Below are 12,835 nucleotides of genomic sequence, written 5' to 3' on the forward strand. Positions count from 1 at the left end.
CCCGTCTCGGCCTCCCAAAGTGCTGGGATTACAGGCTTGAGCCACCGCGCCCGGCCTGTCATGTCTTCTTAATCTCCTCTGGTCTGTGAAAATTGTTCGGTCTTTCCTCATTATTCATAACTTTCACCATTTTAAGGAGTACTGGTCAGGTATCTTGTACAATTTCTCTCAACTTGAGTTCATCTAATATGTTTCTCGTGATTAGACTAGGGTTATGGATTTCTGAGAAGACCACAAAAGCGTCCTTGTTATATCCTTTCAGAGTACATGCCATGAACATGTGAACATGACCTGTGTTTGGTGATGTTAACCTTGATTAGATCATGAGGGTAATGTTTACTGGATTCTGCACTACAAAGTTGCTTTTTCCCCTCTTCCTTACTCTATTTTTGGAAGCAAGTCACTCTGTCCAATGGACACTCAAAGAAGAGAGTGGAGAACTAAACTTCACATAAATTATTTGGAATTCTTCTGTAGTGAGATTTGTCTCTTCTCACCTCTGTCTATTATCTATCTATTAATTTATTTATATAAGCATAGACTCATGTATGTTTATTTTATACTTTGTGTTATAATTCACTACTACATTTGTTATTTATTTTGTTGCTCAATTGTTCTACCTCTGGCCACTGGGAGCTTTTTCATGTCGGAACTTGTATCCCTTGACAATCCCCTAACATTTTGATTTTTGAGCACTTCCTTACTTTTAGAAATTACTAGATGCTCCAGGCTCATCTTGTATTTTTCCTGGCCAGCCCTAACAATCAGCCATTTCTTCAAGGAGCTCTGCTTCCTTTTACTGAATAATAATATTAGAAACCAGAATCTGGGCACTTATCATGCTTGTTACAACTGAGGTGTCATAGATTCTAGGACTCTCAGAGGCTGGTATAGTTTCAATTCAGCATAGAGTCCTCTGCACAATGGAAGCTCAAGAGCTGACTCTCTTCTCTTGGAACATGCTTTTGGGTCCATCAGAAGTTCCTCCACTGGAGTCATCCAACTACTGTTACCTTATTGGCAATAGGGACTATTGATAATTTTTTAAAATGTGGCATAATAATTAAAGCTGTGTTTTTGTAAAAATTATTTGCATAGCAACTTGGGCAATGAAATGGATGACAAAAGAGACACAAGATGAAAAGGTCAGATAGGAAATTAATGTACTAGACTTGGGTTATCTTTAAAAATCTACACAAAGGTGATTACTGTAAAAGTAAAAAGGAGGGAGGCAGATATAGCAAACATCTATTAAAAATCTTGATGGTCTGGGTGTTTTCAGACACTTCCTGCCATGGTTATGCATTTTAAGGATTTTTCTGAAACCCGATTCTGTTGTTACTGCAACATATAAGTTGGGATAGCTTCTAACCCCCATCTGACACTCAGGCCATTTACAATGGGGGAGTCATAGAGTGGTTCTTGCAGTCTGCAGCTCTTGGGGCCCAAGTCTTAAGACTGGGTTATACGTAGCTTCTGCATTGCGTTAACATATGATATTTTGCTACTCCAGAAAGTTTATGAATTTGGGCAGGAGGTATGACGAGATGTATAGTAGATGCACCTGACAGCAGTAACTTAACCTAAGCATATCCTGAAGATGATCTTGTATGGTAGATGCATCTGAGAGCAATAACTTACCTTAAGCATATCCTGTATGCCAGATATACCTGACAGTAATAGCTTGACTTAAGAAACGAGGGTTGCCACATCTAGGTTGTTATGGGAGGGCGGTAAGTAAAAGTGCTATATAAACAGCATGCTTTTTACAAGCTGTTGCAATTCTCCTGTCCAGCCCACTGCCACTGGATTACCCTGGTGAGTAAGTATTCACAAATAAACCTCTGTTTAATTCACTGGCTCCAGATCTCCTCTTTGGCTTCTTGAACCTGGTGTCATCCCTACTGAAGGTAAAAAGGTAAAAGGTAAAAAGGACCCAGCATGACATGACACCAAATGCTCTTTTCAAATAACTCTTGAGCACTCATTTTCCATTTTCCCATTTCTTGTATTTTCTAAGAGGAGGGTTGGGAAATAGTACTGAAATAAAACATTTATGGATCTTGTGAGGAGGAGAATGTGCCATTTAAGGACTTTTGGGTCTTAGCCCAAAGCAGTGTACATAAAGTTCCTGATGAATATGGAGGGCTTTGAATGCTTATGTCAGGAGTTTGCATTTAATTCTTCAAGACTTCTTTGTTACATCAAATGCCTGGAGCAGCAACAGCTGCATCACCTAAGAGTTTGCTGTGAAATTAAGAGTTATCAGGCCCCATCTACTGAATAAGAATCTACATTTTAATAAGATCCCCCAAACCATCCATATACACATTTAAGTTTGAGATACAATAATATAGACCAATGGCCCACTAAGTTGAATACACTTGGGAATCATTTGAGAAGCTTTATAAATTATTGGCATTGGGATCTATCCCCAGAAATTCTGATTTAATTGATATTGTGTGATATGAGCATTTGGATTTTTAAAACTTCTCAATATTCAACATATTTTGAGAACTACTATTCTCAGCCAATGGCTCCTAACTCTAATTGGACATTAGAATCATTTGAGATATTTAAATTCAACAACAACAAAAAAAGATGTTTGGATCCTAGCATCCACGAGTCTTAGTTAATTTTGGGTGCTGTTTAATAATTCTTTTTTTATAATTTCCCATGTAATTCTAATTTGCTGCAAGCATTGAGAACCTTTACTTTTAGGCCTCTGGAAGATACACCTGGAAACTATTTTTCCAAAAGTGGAATAGAGGCCTGGAAGAAATTAAGGACTTCTTAAAAGCAAACTGGAGTCAAGAACTTCTAGATTGCTGCTCTAACTACAAGATACTTTTCAGTTCCCGTCTTCAAGACGAATAGCACAACATTGTGCAAGTTATAAGTATTACCATTCCTCATACAAGGTTTTTATTGCTTGTTCAACTCCACTGGGTATTCTAAATTCTGTGTCATTTGCAACTTCAAAAAGCACCATATTATCTATACATTTCACATTGCTTGTTGAAAGCCAATATTACTCACTGTATTGTACAACTCCTTCATCTCTGCACATTACATTTTAAGAATCCACTAACAGATTTCTTCCCTCTACTCCAGAGCACTACCAATGCATCTCTGCAAGCTTGACTTCTCCTCTTGCCTGAAGAGACTTGGAGACTAAACAGTGTTTTCTCAAGTCTTTGCAATCAGCCTGTATTCTCCTTATAAACACTAGTTTCAGCCTTTATTTTTAGAGTTTTATAATACACTCTGATAAATGCTTTCCTCCTAAGGGCTTGTCAGGAGCAAGGGTGATTGATAAACTGTTTCAAAGGAAAGAGAAAAACGTTCTGTCTAATATCTGCCATTGTGGCAGATATTAAATAATGTCCTAAATAATGTCCTAAAGCTAATCGGTACTAAATGGATTTTGTATTTTAAATGCTTGCTTCAGCCAGCCAGGTATGAATTACATTTCTTTATCAAAATCATTACGAGGGCCGCCTTGACTTGTAAAATCTAGCACATAAATACGGGACACTGAATGGTGCTAGTTGTGTGTACTTGCATTATTAGGACATCGTTTATTTTGAAAGCTTGTTATTCATCACTACATGTGAAAAGGCCTGCCATAGAAAAATAAAATGTTTGTCCTTGGTCATCAGCATGTCTACTTGGAGAGGTGCTGCTTTCTCAGTGTCAGGTGACTGGGGCTTCAGCTCTTCACTCCTTGTTTGCCTAGAATTCTGGGGACAGGATTCTTTTCAGCAGAGTTTTCTGATGTATGTCAACCAGAGTACTTTTAGGTGATACATGAGTGAATATTTTGATTTTGGCAATTGCAACATTTGTTTGTCTTTGCATTAAGCCTGCTGATATATTTTGCTTCCTACTTTGCCTGCCTCCAGGAGCTCAGAACCAGGAAAAACTAAAATAGAACAGAAGAAGGAGTAAAAAAGAAAGGAGCCAATGGAAGCATAAAGAGGAGGGATCTAATGTTAAAAAAGAGGTATTAATAGGTGCAGAAAAGTGTGTGTGGTGTGTGTGTGTGTGTGTGCATGCGTTTGTATGTGTGTATCTAGAAGCTTCTTCTAAACTTTCTTCAATGGAAAGGTCCATCTCGCCTGACCACAGGAACAGCAGCTAGAGAGCTCTGCTCCCACTCCAGTGAGGTGAGAACTTTACTCCTCTCTTAAGGGCTGAGTGAGATGGAACTTTAGAAAGCTCAGTGAATAACAATAAAGGCAACAATAAAGAAAGGTTTGGAAATTGTAGTCAGGCAGTAATACTTGACTACAGGAGTTTTAGAAAAATTAAAGGTCCAAAGCTATGCAGCTCTGCAAGTATGTACACTAAACCTTTACGATAAAACAGCCATAGATACATTGGAGAAAGCCCTGAATTAGGAATTAATGACCACAGATACATTGCCGAGCTGCGTGCTTAAGTCACTATGACCGAGGAAATTCTCTTCTCTTCTGAGCCTCAATTTCCTCTTCTGTAAAATGCAACAGTGAGATTTAAAAAATACGTTTCATTGTTGTTTTGCAAAAGAATAAATCCAGTATGATTGTTTGTTGTTATTGTTGTATTTTTTAAAGTTGAAATTATGCTGTGAACTTCTATTTATGGCAAATGAAATAATTAATTTTCAACTTATAATCATGATACAATGTTTTGCTTTAGGTAAATTTATTTAAGTTAAAAAATTTTACTTGAAGAAAACATAGTTAATACTTAAAGTAAGAATGGATGCTTTCATAAGGTTTATTCTGTGTCAGACACTGTTCTAAGGGCTTTACATACATTAACTCATTTGATCCTTAAAATTTGCAGAAAACATTATATTTGTTTTTCCCAAATAAAGAGACTGAGACATAAGAGGTTAAGTATCTTGCACAATTCATGAGTAAAGGATGTCAGAGACTCAATCCAGATTCTCTGGCTCCGCAGTCAATGTGCTGTACAGTTAATCACTCCACATATTGCAGCATACATATCAATACAGGAAGGGAGAATATGGCAAGAATATGAAGGATGCTACTCAAAAGACACTGCCCTAAGTTTTTCTTGGAATTACAGATTTGTTTCTTACTTAAATCTTAAGGTGGCTGCTTAAAAAATGATGTCATAGGTGAACAAATGAATGAATTTGTTTTCTATATCACAACCAGTGGTATCTCTCTAAACCTTAAATTATGTCATTTAACTCTTCTGCTTAAACTCCTTTAGTGGCTTCCTATGAAGGTCATCAGATTAAGTAAATAAAAACACAGAATACCCAGTTATTTCGATTTCAAATAAACAATGATTTTTTAATCATATCTTTTTAGTAATAAGACATACTTATACTAAAAATTATTTGTTGTTTCTTTGAAATTCAAACTTGCTGGGCCTTCTACATTTTATCTGGCAACCTTGCTCTCAATTGCCCTCAGAATAATGTCCAAATTATTTAATTTGCTTTGGAGTTTGTGATGTCCTTGTAGCTTATTTCTTCAACTTCTTTTTACACCATTCCCCATTTAGACTTTATGTTATAGACATGCCTGAATATTTGCAGTTCCCTGAATGAATATTTTTCTCTAAACTTCTGGCCTTTTCATAGGATATTCTCTTATTCTTACCATTCTTCACCTAACTTTTTTGTCAGATCAGATTAGAAGTTGTTCCTCCAAAATGTAGGTTAGGAGCAACCATGCCTTGCTCTTCTCCAAGCAGAGTTCTCATTACACTGTCTAGTAATTGTCAGATAAACAATTGTAATTGTTTCTCTCTCTCTAGACTTCAGGCTCTTTGAAGGTAAAGGAATATCCATCTTGCTTAGTGTTGCATCCTTTTGTCTGCCTGGCACATAATAGCATCTGAAGCAATATTTGTTGAATGAAATGATCTCACAAGTGTAATTATGGAGAAAGTTAGAGTCTCCTTGCCCACTTTGTTTATTCAGAAAACAAGGAGCCAACAAAGTATATGTAATAAACAGACTATTGGTGCATATGTGTATTCTGCATGTTTTACCCATGTCAGATCCATTTTTTACATGAATATATTTAACATTAACACAAAGTTTTAAAATTTGGTTTTTCAGATGTAGGGTATACATGATTGACTCCTTTCAGCAGCAGTGTCTGTGTGGTTCAAACCAATGGTATAAAAAATTATGGCTTTAATCATTCTGATAAATCATTGTAACTTTACAGCTTACTTACCAATTTCTACAGAATTTATTATCAAGATGTAGTTTACCCAACTGATTCTATGTTTGCTTATTGGCAACCTTTATATAGTCTGAATGTATAAGACAATGATGAACACCACATAAAATCCAGACTGTATAGTACAAGTGCTGAGCAATTCAAGGCCTCTCAGGGATATTCCTAGCAAATCTTCTTCTAGAACTTAGACTGATCAGTAGGCAATCATTAATGTAGCCATTTTTCACAGAGGACTACTGTACAGTCATTTGTGATTGTGTTATGCTAATGTGGATCTGGCACCTTCATTGTGCAGCTCACTGAATATGAACTTGCAAATTGTTCTGCTGTATCAAGGTCAAGTTTCACCCAAATCAACATGAACATTTTCCATGAATTTAGAAAATGGCAACAGGGCAGCCCATGCTACTTGACTCTGGAGGCGGGGCTCAGACACCAGGGCAAATAGAGAATGAGCTAAAACAGGTCCAGTGTGGGAAACAGCTTTCCATAAGACACACCTCACCAGTGTGCCACATTAATTTACCATTGTCGTGGCAACACTTGGAAATTGCTGCCTTCTTCCATGATAACGACTAAGTTGCCACTTTTTTCCTAGGAATTTCTGCATATAATTTAAAGTAGATATAAATATGCAAGCAGACATGCCTTTGAGCTGCCACTCTGGGCACATTGCCTACTGGTAGTCCTGCTCTGCAAGGAGCAGTACCTCTGCTGGCTGCTGTACACTGCACCTTCAATAAAAGTTGCTGTGTAACACCACCGGTTCACCCTTGAATTCTTTCCTGGGCAAAGCCAAGAACCCCTGCGCAGAGCCAAAAACCCTCCCAGGCTAAGCCTCAATTTTGGGTCTTGCTTGTCCTGCATCACTACCAGTTCCTTTCTGGATGATAAAGCTGGCTTCAAATAGAGAGCATAGAATTTTGAGTCAAACATCACTCTGAAGACTTTCTGGTTTTGTTAGACTTTGAGCCTCCTTCATCTTCTTTGTAAAATGGAACTAATAATATGAATTTTTGGAAAAGTGTTGCTTTAGGTTTCTAACCTTTTAAAAATATTTTAAGCTCAGCCAATTTCATCAGAAAATATTGTTTGTCTGTCTGTTTTTTTTGTCTGTGTACTGCCTGCCCACTTTTCTCTGCCTCTCTTTTATCTGCTTGGAAGTATACACACACACACACACACACACACACACACACACCCCTGGGAAATTTGAATGGAAACACCTCTGGTATCCATGGAGCAAGTACTGGCTCAAACCATCCATAGGTTAAATGAATATTAGCGAAGCCAACCTCCTCTGTACTGGTTTGACATTACTCCACTTTAGGATGTCTAAATATCAGAAAGTTGAGTGAGACAGATCACCTCATTTCTAATTGTTATCCCAAGTGATATCAAATGAACTTGATAAGAATCTTGATGAAGAGCTGATGGGAATGTAACCACTATCTTTCTACATCTTCATATTTCTCAACAATAAAGTTCTAATACTTAAAGAGTGTTACGCATGTCTATTTCTTGAAGCCTTAAAAAACCTGCTGAAAATACAAGTGTCTAAAATTTTATTGCCAGAACCAACAACTGGGAAAATATGTATGACTAATAATGTTTATAGTAATTTGCTTCTAATAATGAAAATTTCAAAATAACAGAAATATCAAAAACTGGCAGAAATTAGTGGCTATGCTTTACAAATTTTATGATTGAGCAGGGCCATCAGAATCTTGCTCTAATAAAGCTATATGCTGGGAAGCCCCTGGCTTCACCTGGCTACACTGAAGGCTGAGTGGATTAACAGCTTGAGATGTACCTGAAGTCCACTCATGGCATGCTGACTGGAAAGTTCTAAACTAAAGCATTTGCTTACAATGGGATATTTTAGTCGGCAAAAATCGTCATATAAATCTAAATGAAAAGATTTCTATGGCAGATTGCATGGGAAAAAAAGGTGACAGTTAAGTATACATAGTTCACACAATTTATGCCTGTGGGCATACCTGAAGAGCTGTCTGGAGAGAGTCAGCAATATCATATTATGAAGTGACAGGATTCTGGGTTCTAATATATGGGTGTGTGTGTGTGTGTGTGTGTGTATATATATATAATATAAAAATTTTTACCACTGTTTGCCACATCTACTGTGAGAATGAAGACCATTATTGGCAGACTGTTGATATTTCAGAAAATGTCAACGTCACTCTGAAGGGATGCATAGTTTTTGTGAAGGGCCCCAGAGGAAACCTGCAGAGGGACTTTGGTCACATCAATGTAGAACTTAGTCTCCTTGGAAAGGGAAAGAAGAGTCTCAAGGTTGACAAAAGGGGGGAAATAGAAAGAAAGTGGCTACTGTTTGCACTATTCGTAGTAATGTACAGAACATGATCAAAGGTGTTACACTGGACTTCCATTACAATATGAGGTCTGTGGATGCTCACTTCCCCATCCATGTCATTATCCCTGAGATTAGGTCTCGTGTTGAAATCAGACATTTCTTGGATAAGGCCAGGTGAGGTGGCTTATGCCTGTAAACCCAGCACTTTGGGACACTGAGGTGGGAGGATTGCCTGAGGTCAGGAGTTTGAGACCAGCCTGGCCAACATGGTGAAACCTGTCTCCACTAAAACTACAAAAAATTAGCCAGGCATGCTGACGGGCATCTGTAATCCCAGCTACTTGAGAGACTGAGGCAGGAGAATCACTTGAACCCTAGAGGCCGAGGTTGCAGTGAGCCGAGATCACGCCATTGCACTCCAGCCTGGGCAACAAGAGTGAAACTCCATCTCAAATATATATATATACACACACATATATATAAAATCTCCACAGGGTTCAGATGAGGCCAGGTGTTGCTTGTTCAGTATCTCAAGGCCTGAAAGATGACTTAGTCCTCGAAGGAAATGACATTGAACTTGTTTCAAATTCAACTGCTTTGATTCAGCAAGCCACAACAGCTAAAAACAAGAGTATCAGAAAAAATTTTGATAGCATCTATGTCTCTGAAAAAGGGACAGTTTAGCAAGCTGAATAAGTTGTAACAGTTGTCTGGTTACATAAACAAGATGCCAGATGATTCCAAAGAACTAATCGTGATAGTCAAATGATCCAATAAAAGACCTGTTGCTTTGGAAAAAAAATACCGTTATCAAGTATACTTTTCTCAAAATAATAGCCCTATACAACACAAGAGGGGTCTCACCTACTGTTGTTGGTCTTGAGTCTATCCTCCTCCACCCTATTTATTTCCCATCAGGTGATGGCCTTGCACTTTGGAAGATCAACTTCACTTTTCTGGGGATGTTTCATGATTAGTTCAACTGAACCTTGTTAATTCCATTTCTTTTTATCAGTGATTGATGCAAGCAACTCTATCTAAGGTAATAAGAACATGTCAATTTTTAGTTCACAAGAACTAGTTCAAGACTGGGGATCTGACTCAGTTTGAAACAATGAGATGGAATTAAAGTTTATTAGTGGTTTCTGGAAAAGTTTTCTTGTTTTTAAAACAGCAACTCAAGGAAGAGATTATCTCTTTTTTCTCTGTTTTTTTTTTTTTTCCAGTTGCAGATGTGCCACATTGCCTGAGCATTGGATCTAACTAAGAGAATTAAAAAGAAATAGAGTCAGAGTTCCAAATTAAGTACTCCAGTCTTAGTTTACTGTTACCTGAACAAATAATTTTCCTTGTAGCTTAATGCTGTTTGATTTCATTTCTGCTGAATGCATTTTAATAGGTTCATCTACTTGATTGGTGGCAAGAATAGAGTTATCCCACCTCCAGGCAGGCATGTCAAAGAGATATTTTTTAAGGTATGGTGATGTATATAATGTTTAACATATATACATTAAAGAAACAAAAAACTCTCAAGTTGTTCATCTCAGCATTGTGGAAATGTGCAAGCCATATACATAATTTTAAAATTTCTAGTTGCCACATTTTAAAAAGTAAATATAAACAGGTAAAATTAATTTAAATAATATATTTTATTTAACTATAATATAAGAAAATCATTTAAATATTTAATCAATACAAAATTATTAATGACCTATTGTATTTTGGGGAGCAGTAAGCATTTGATGTCTGATGTGCATTTTATACTCAGGGCACGTCTCCATTTGGGTAGCTGCAGTTTGAGTGCTCAGTAGCCACAGGTGGCTAGCATTATTAGACACCATAGGTCTATTTCCACGCTAGTATTTTCTACATGCCAGAAACATCAGCAAGATTGGGAGCTTGTTAGAAATACAATCTTAGTCCCCACCCCAGACTTAGTGAAACAGAATCTGAATTTTTATTTATTTAGTTTTATTTGTTTACTTATTTACTTATTTATTTATTTATTTACTTATTTTGAGATGAGTCTCGCTCTGTTGCCCAGGCTGGAGTGCATGGAGTGCAGTGGCGCGATCTCAGCTCACTGCAAGCTCTGCCTCCTGGGTTCACACCATTCTCCTTCCTCAGCCTCCCGAGTAACTGGGACTACAGGCGCCCGCCATCACGTCCGGCTAATTTTTTGTATTTTTAGTAGAGACGAGGTTTCACCGTGTTAGCCAGGATGGTCTCAATCTCCTGACCTCGTGATCTGCCCACCTCAGCCTCCCGAAGTGCTGGGGTTACAGGCGTGAGCCACCACGCCTGGCCAGAATCTGCATTTTAACAAGCTTATCAGGTTATTTACTTTCATGTTAAAGTTTGAGTAAGTAGTATTATTATTGTTGTTTCTGTTTTCACTGTTATTTAGTTATTAACAGAAATGAACCACTTGTAGCACATTTTATGACTGAGCTATGGCAAACTGGGAGTACAGTCAAGGTATGTTGCAGACAAATACCTGAATGCAGACCTGACCGGGGCTGGCATAGATTCTTCAGACTGCCTAGGCCTTATGCTAGTTCTAAAATGAATGGTGTAAGCCTAATAGTAACAGAAAAGATTGGTTGCAAGCCCCATGTGAATGGCACAGCTGTAATGTGTTGATGCATTCCTAATCAACAGATTTATTTATACAGCCTTGTTTTGCATGAGAAATATGTGATATGGGATTGTTGGTAAAATATTTACAGTTCTTCAAGTTTTCTTTTGGAGAGATGGGCCGGAAATTGAATGGAACAATGTGAGGTCGTTATTAGACCCTTATCACGTGCCAGGTTTCTGTGCATTTGTTTTGGTTTGATTTCTATCTGCTTTGCATTCTTCCTCATGATTAATGGTACCAAATCATTAGTTAATAATTCCCCATTCAGTGGAAGGGAGAGACCAAAGGATTTTCAGAGATAACAAAACTGGTCTTGAATTCCACAGTGGGCATAAACCTTGGTGCATTTGTCTCCTCTATAGTTATTTTTTCTATTCATCTCGAACCTCATCCAAACAGATAATAAACCACTTCCTGAACAGATGCGCCACTTATTTGTGTAGTTCTGTAATGATAATGAAGAAAGTTTAATCTGGAGTGTCTGTAGAAGATAAACTAAAGCCAGATTGGTAGGAATAATAAAGGCCCTCTTGGAATGTTGGGTCCCACATGAAAAGCCAATCATTAAGTACTTGACAATGCTGTCTTTGATATAGTCTAGTAGTGCATAGAAACAACCACCTCTTGGGTACTGAACTCCTCATGTAGCTACTGTTTCTACAGATATAAACATTCTAAATTGTTTAGAGCATAAGGGAGCATAAAGGATAATTTTTTTTTTTTTTTTTTGCAGCTGGAAGCAACATCTGATGTTGCAAAACGCTGCAAATATGTTGGAGGGATTGCTTTATTCAGACAAATGTAAAATGAAGTAAAAAACATGTGTAGCTTAACATTTTTGTTGAAAAGAATCAACAAATTGAGACTAATTTCCTTCAAAAAACTATGCAAAATTATCTTTTGGGGAATAATGATTTGCTTGAAATCTGCTGTACACTTGACCTTAGTTTTATACATGATGTGTAGTTGTTCTTGGCATACAGAAACATGTGGTCTCTGCAGCTGAGAGGCAGTAGTATGTTCAATAAACTCCAAAAGAGATTTGTCATAAGGATTGTTTGATTTTCTCATTTCTTATATAATTCAGTGCAATAAAACAGCAATAACAATAACAACACCTATATAAATTCTAAGAATTTGGGTTTGTCCCATATCCTCAATGTGTCCCCCATTTTCAGCATAATTACTTTTTTTTTTTGGTGTTTTTGTGTCTTTGTTTTGGAAATGTGGATAAGAATAACAATTTGCTTTGTGAATCTATTGACTTACTATCTATTTTTAATTTATAAGTTGTATTATAAGGAACTTCAATATACCATTTTAGTAATGAAAAAATCATTCAGACAGAAAATTAATAAAAAATTGGATTTGAATGTCACTCATCAATAAAAAAGACCTAAAAGACATTTACAGAACATCTTCCCCCAAGGGAACAGAATACACATTCTTCCCAAGCATTCAATGAATATTCTCCAGGATAGATCATATGTTAGGCCAGAATACAAGTCTTAGGAAATTTAACAAAATGGAAATCATATCAAGTACCTTTTCCAACTACAATGGCATATAATCGGAAATCAGTAACAGGAGGAATTTTAGAAAATTCACAAATATAAGGAAGTTAAACAATATTCTTTCAAACAT

The 12,835-nt window shown here is 37.0% G+C and overlaps 1 pseudogene across 1 annotated transcript in view; it reads right to left on the bottom strand.

Moving 5' to 3' along the window:
- Positions 1–11,479, bottom strand: part of LOC105510130 — an 18,447-nt pseudogene extending 6,968 nt beyond the window's left edge. Inside the window, exon 1 of the transcript XR_001001527.1 lies at positions 11,474–11,479. The product of XR_001001527.1 is annotated as a 60S ribosomal protein L31 pseudogene (transcript). The remainder of the gene's footprint in view (positions 1–11,473) is intronic.
- Positions 11,480–12,835: the final 1,356 nt, after the last annotated feature.

Source organism: Colobus angolensis, unplaced genomic scaffold (genome assembly GCF_000951035.1).
Source record: "Colobus angolensis palliatus isolate OR3802 unplaced genomic scaffold, Cang.pa_1.0 Scaffold183, whole genome shotgun sequence".
NCBI classification, from domain to species: Eukaryota; Metazoa; Chordata; class Mammalia; order Primates; family Cercopithecidae; genus Colobus; species Colobus angolensis.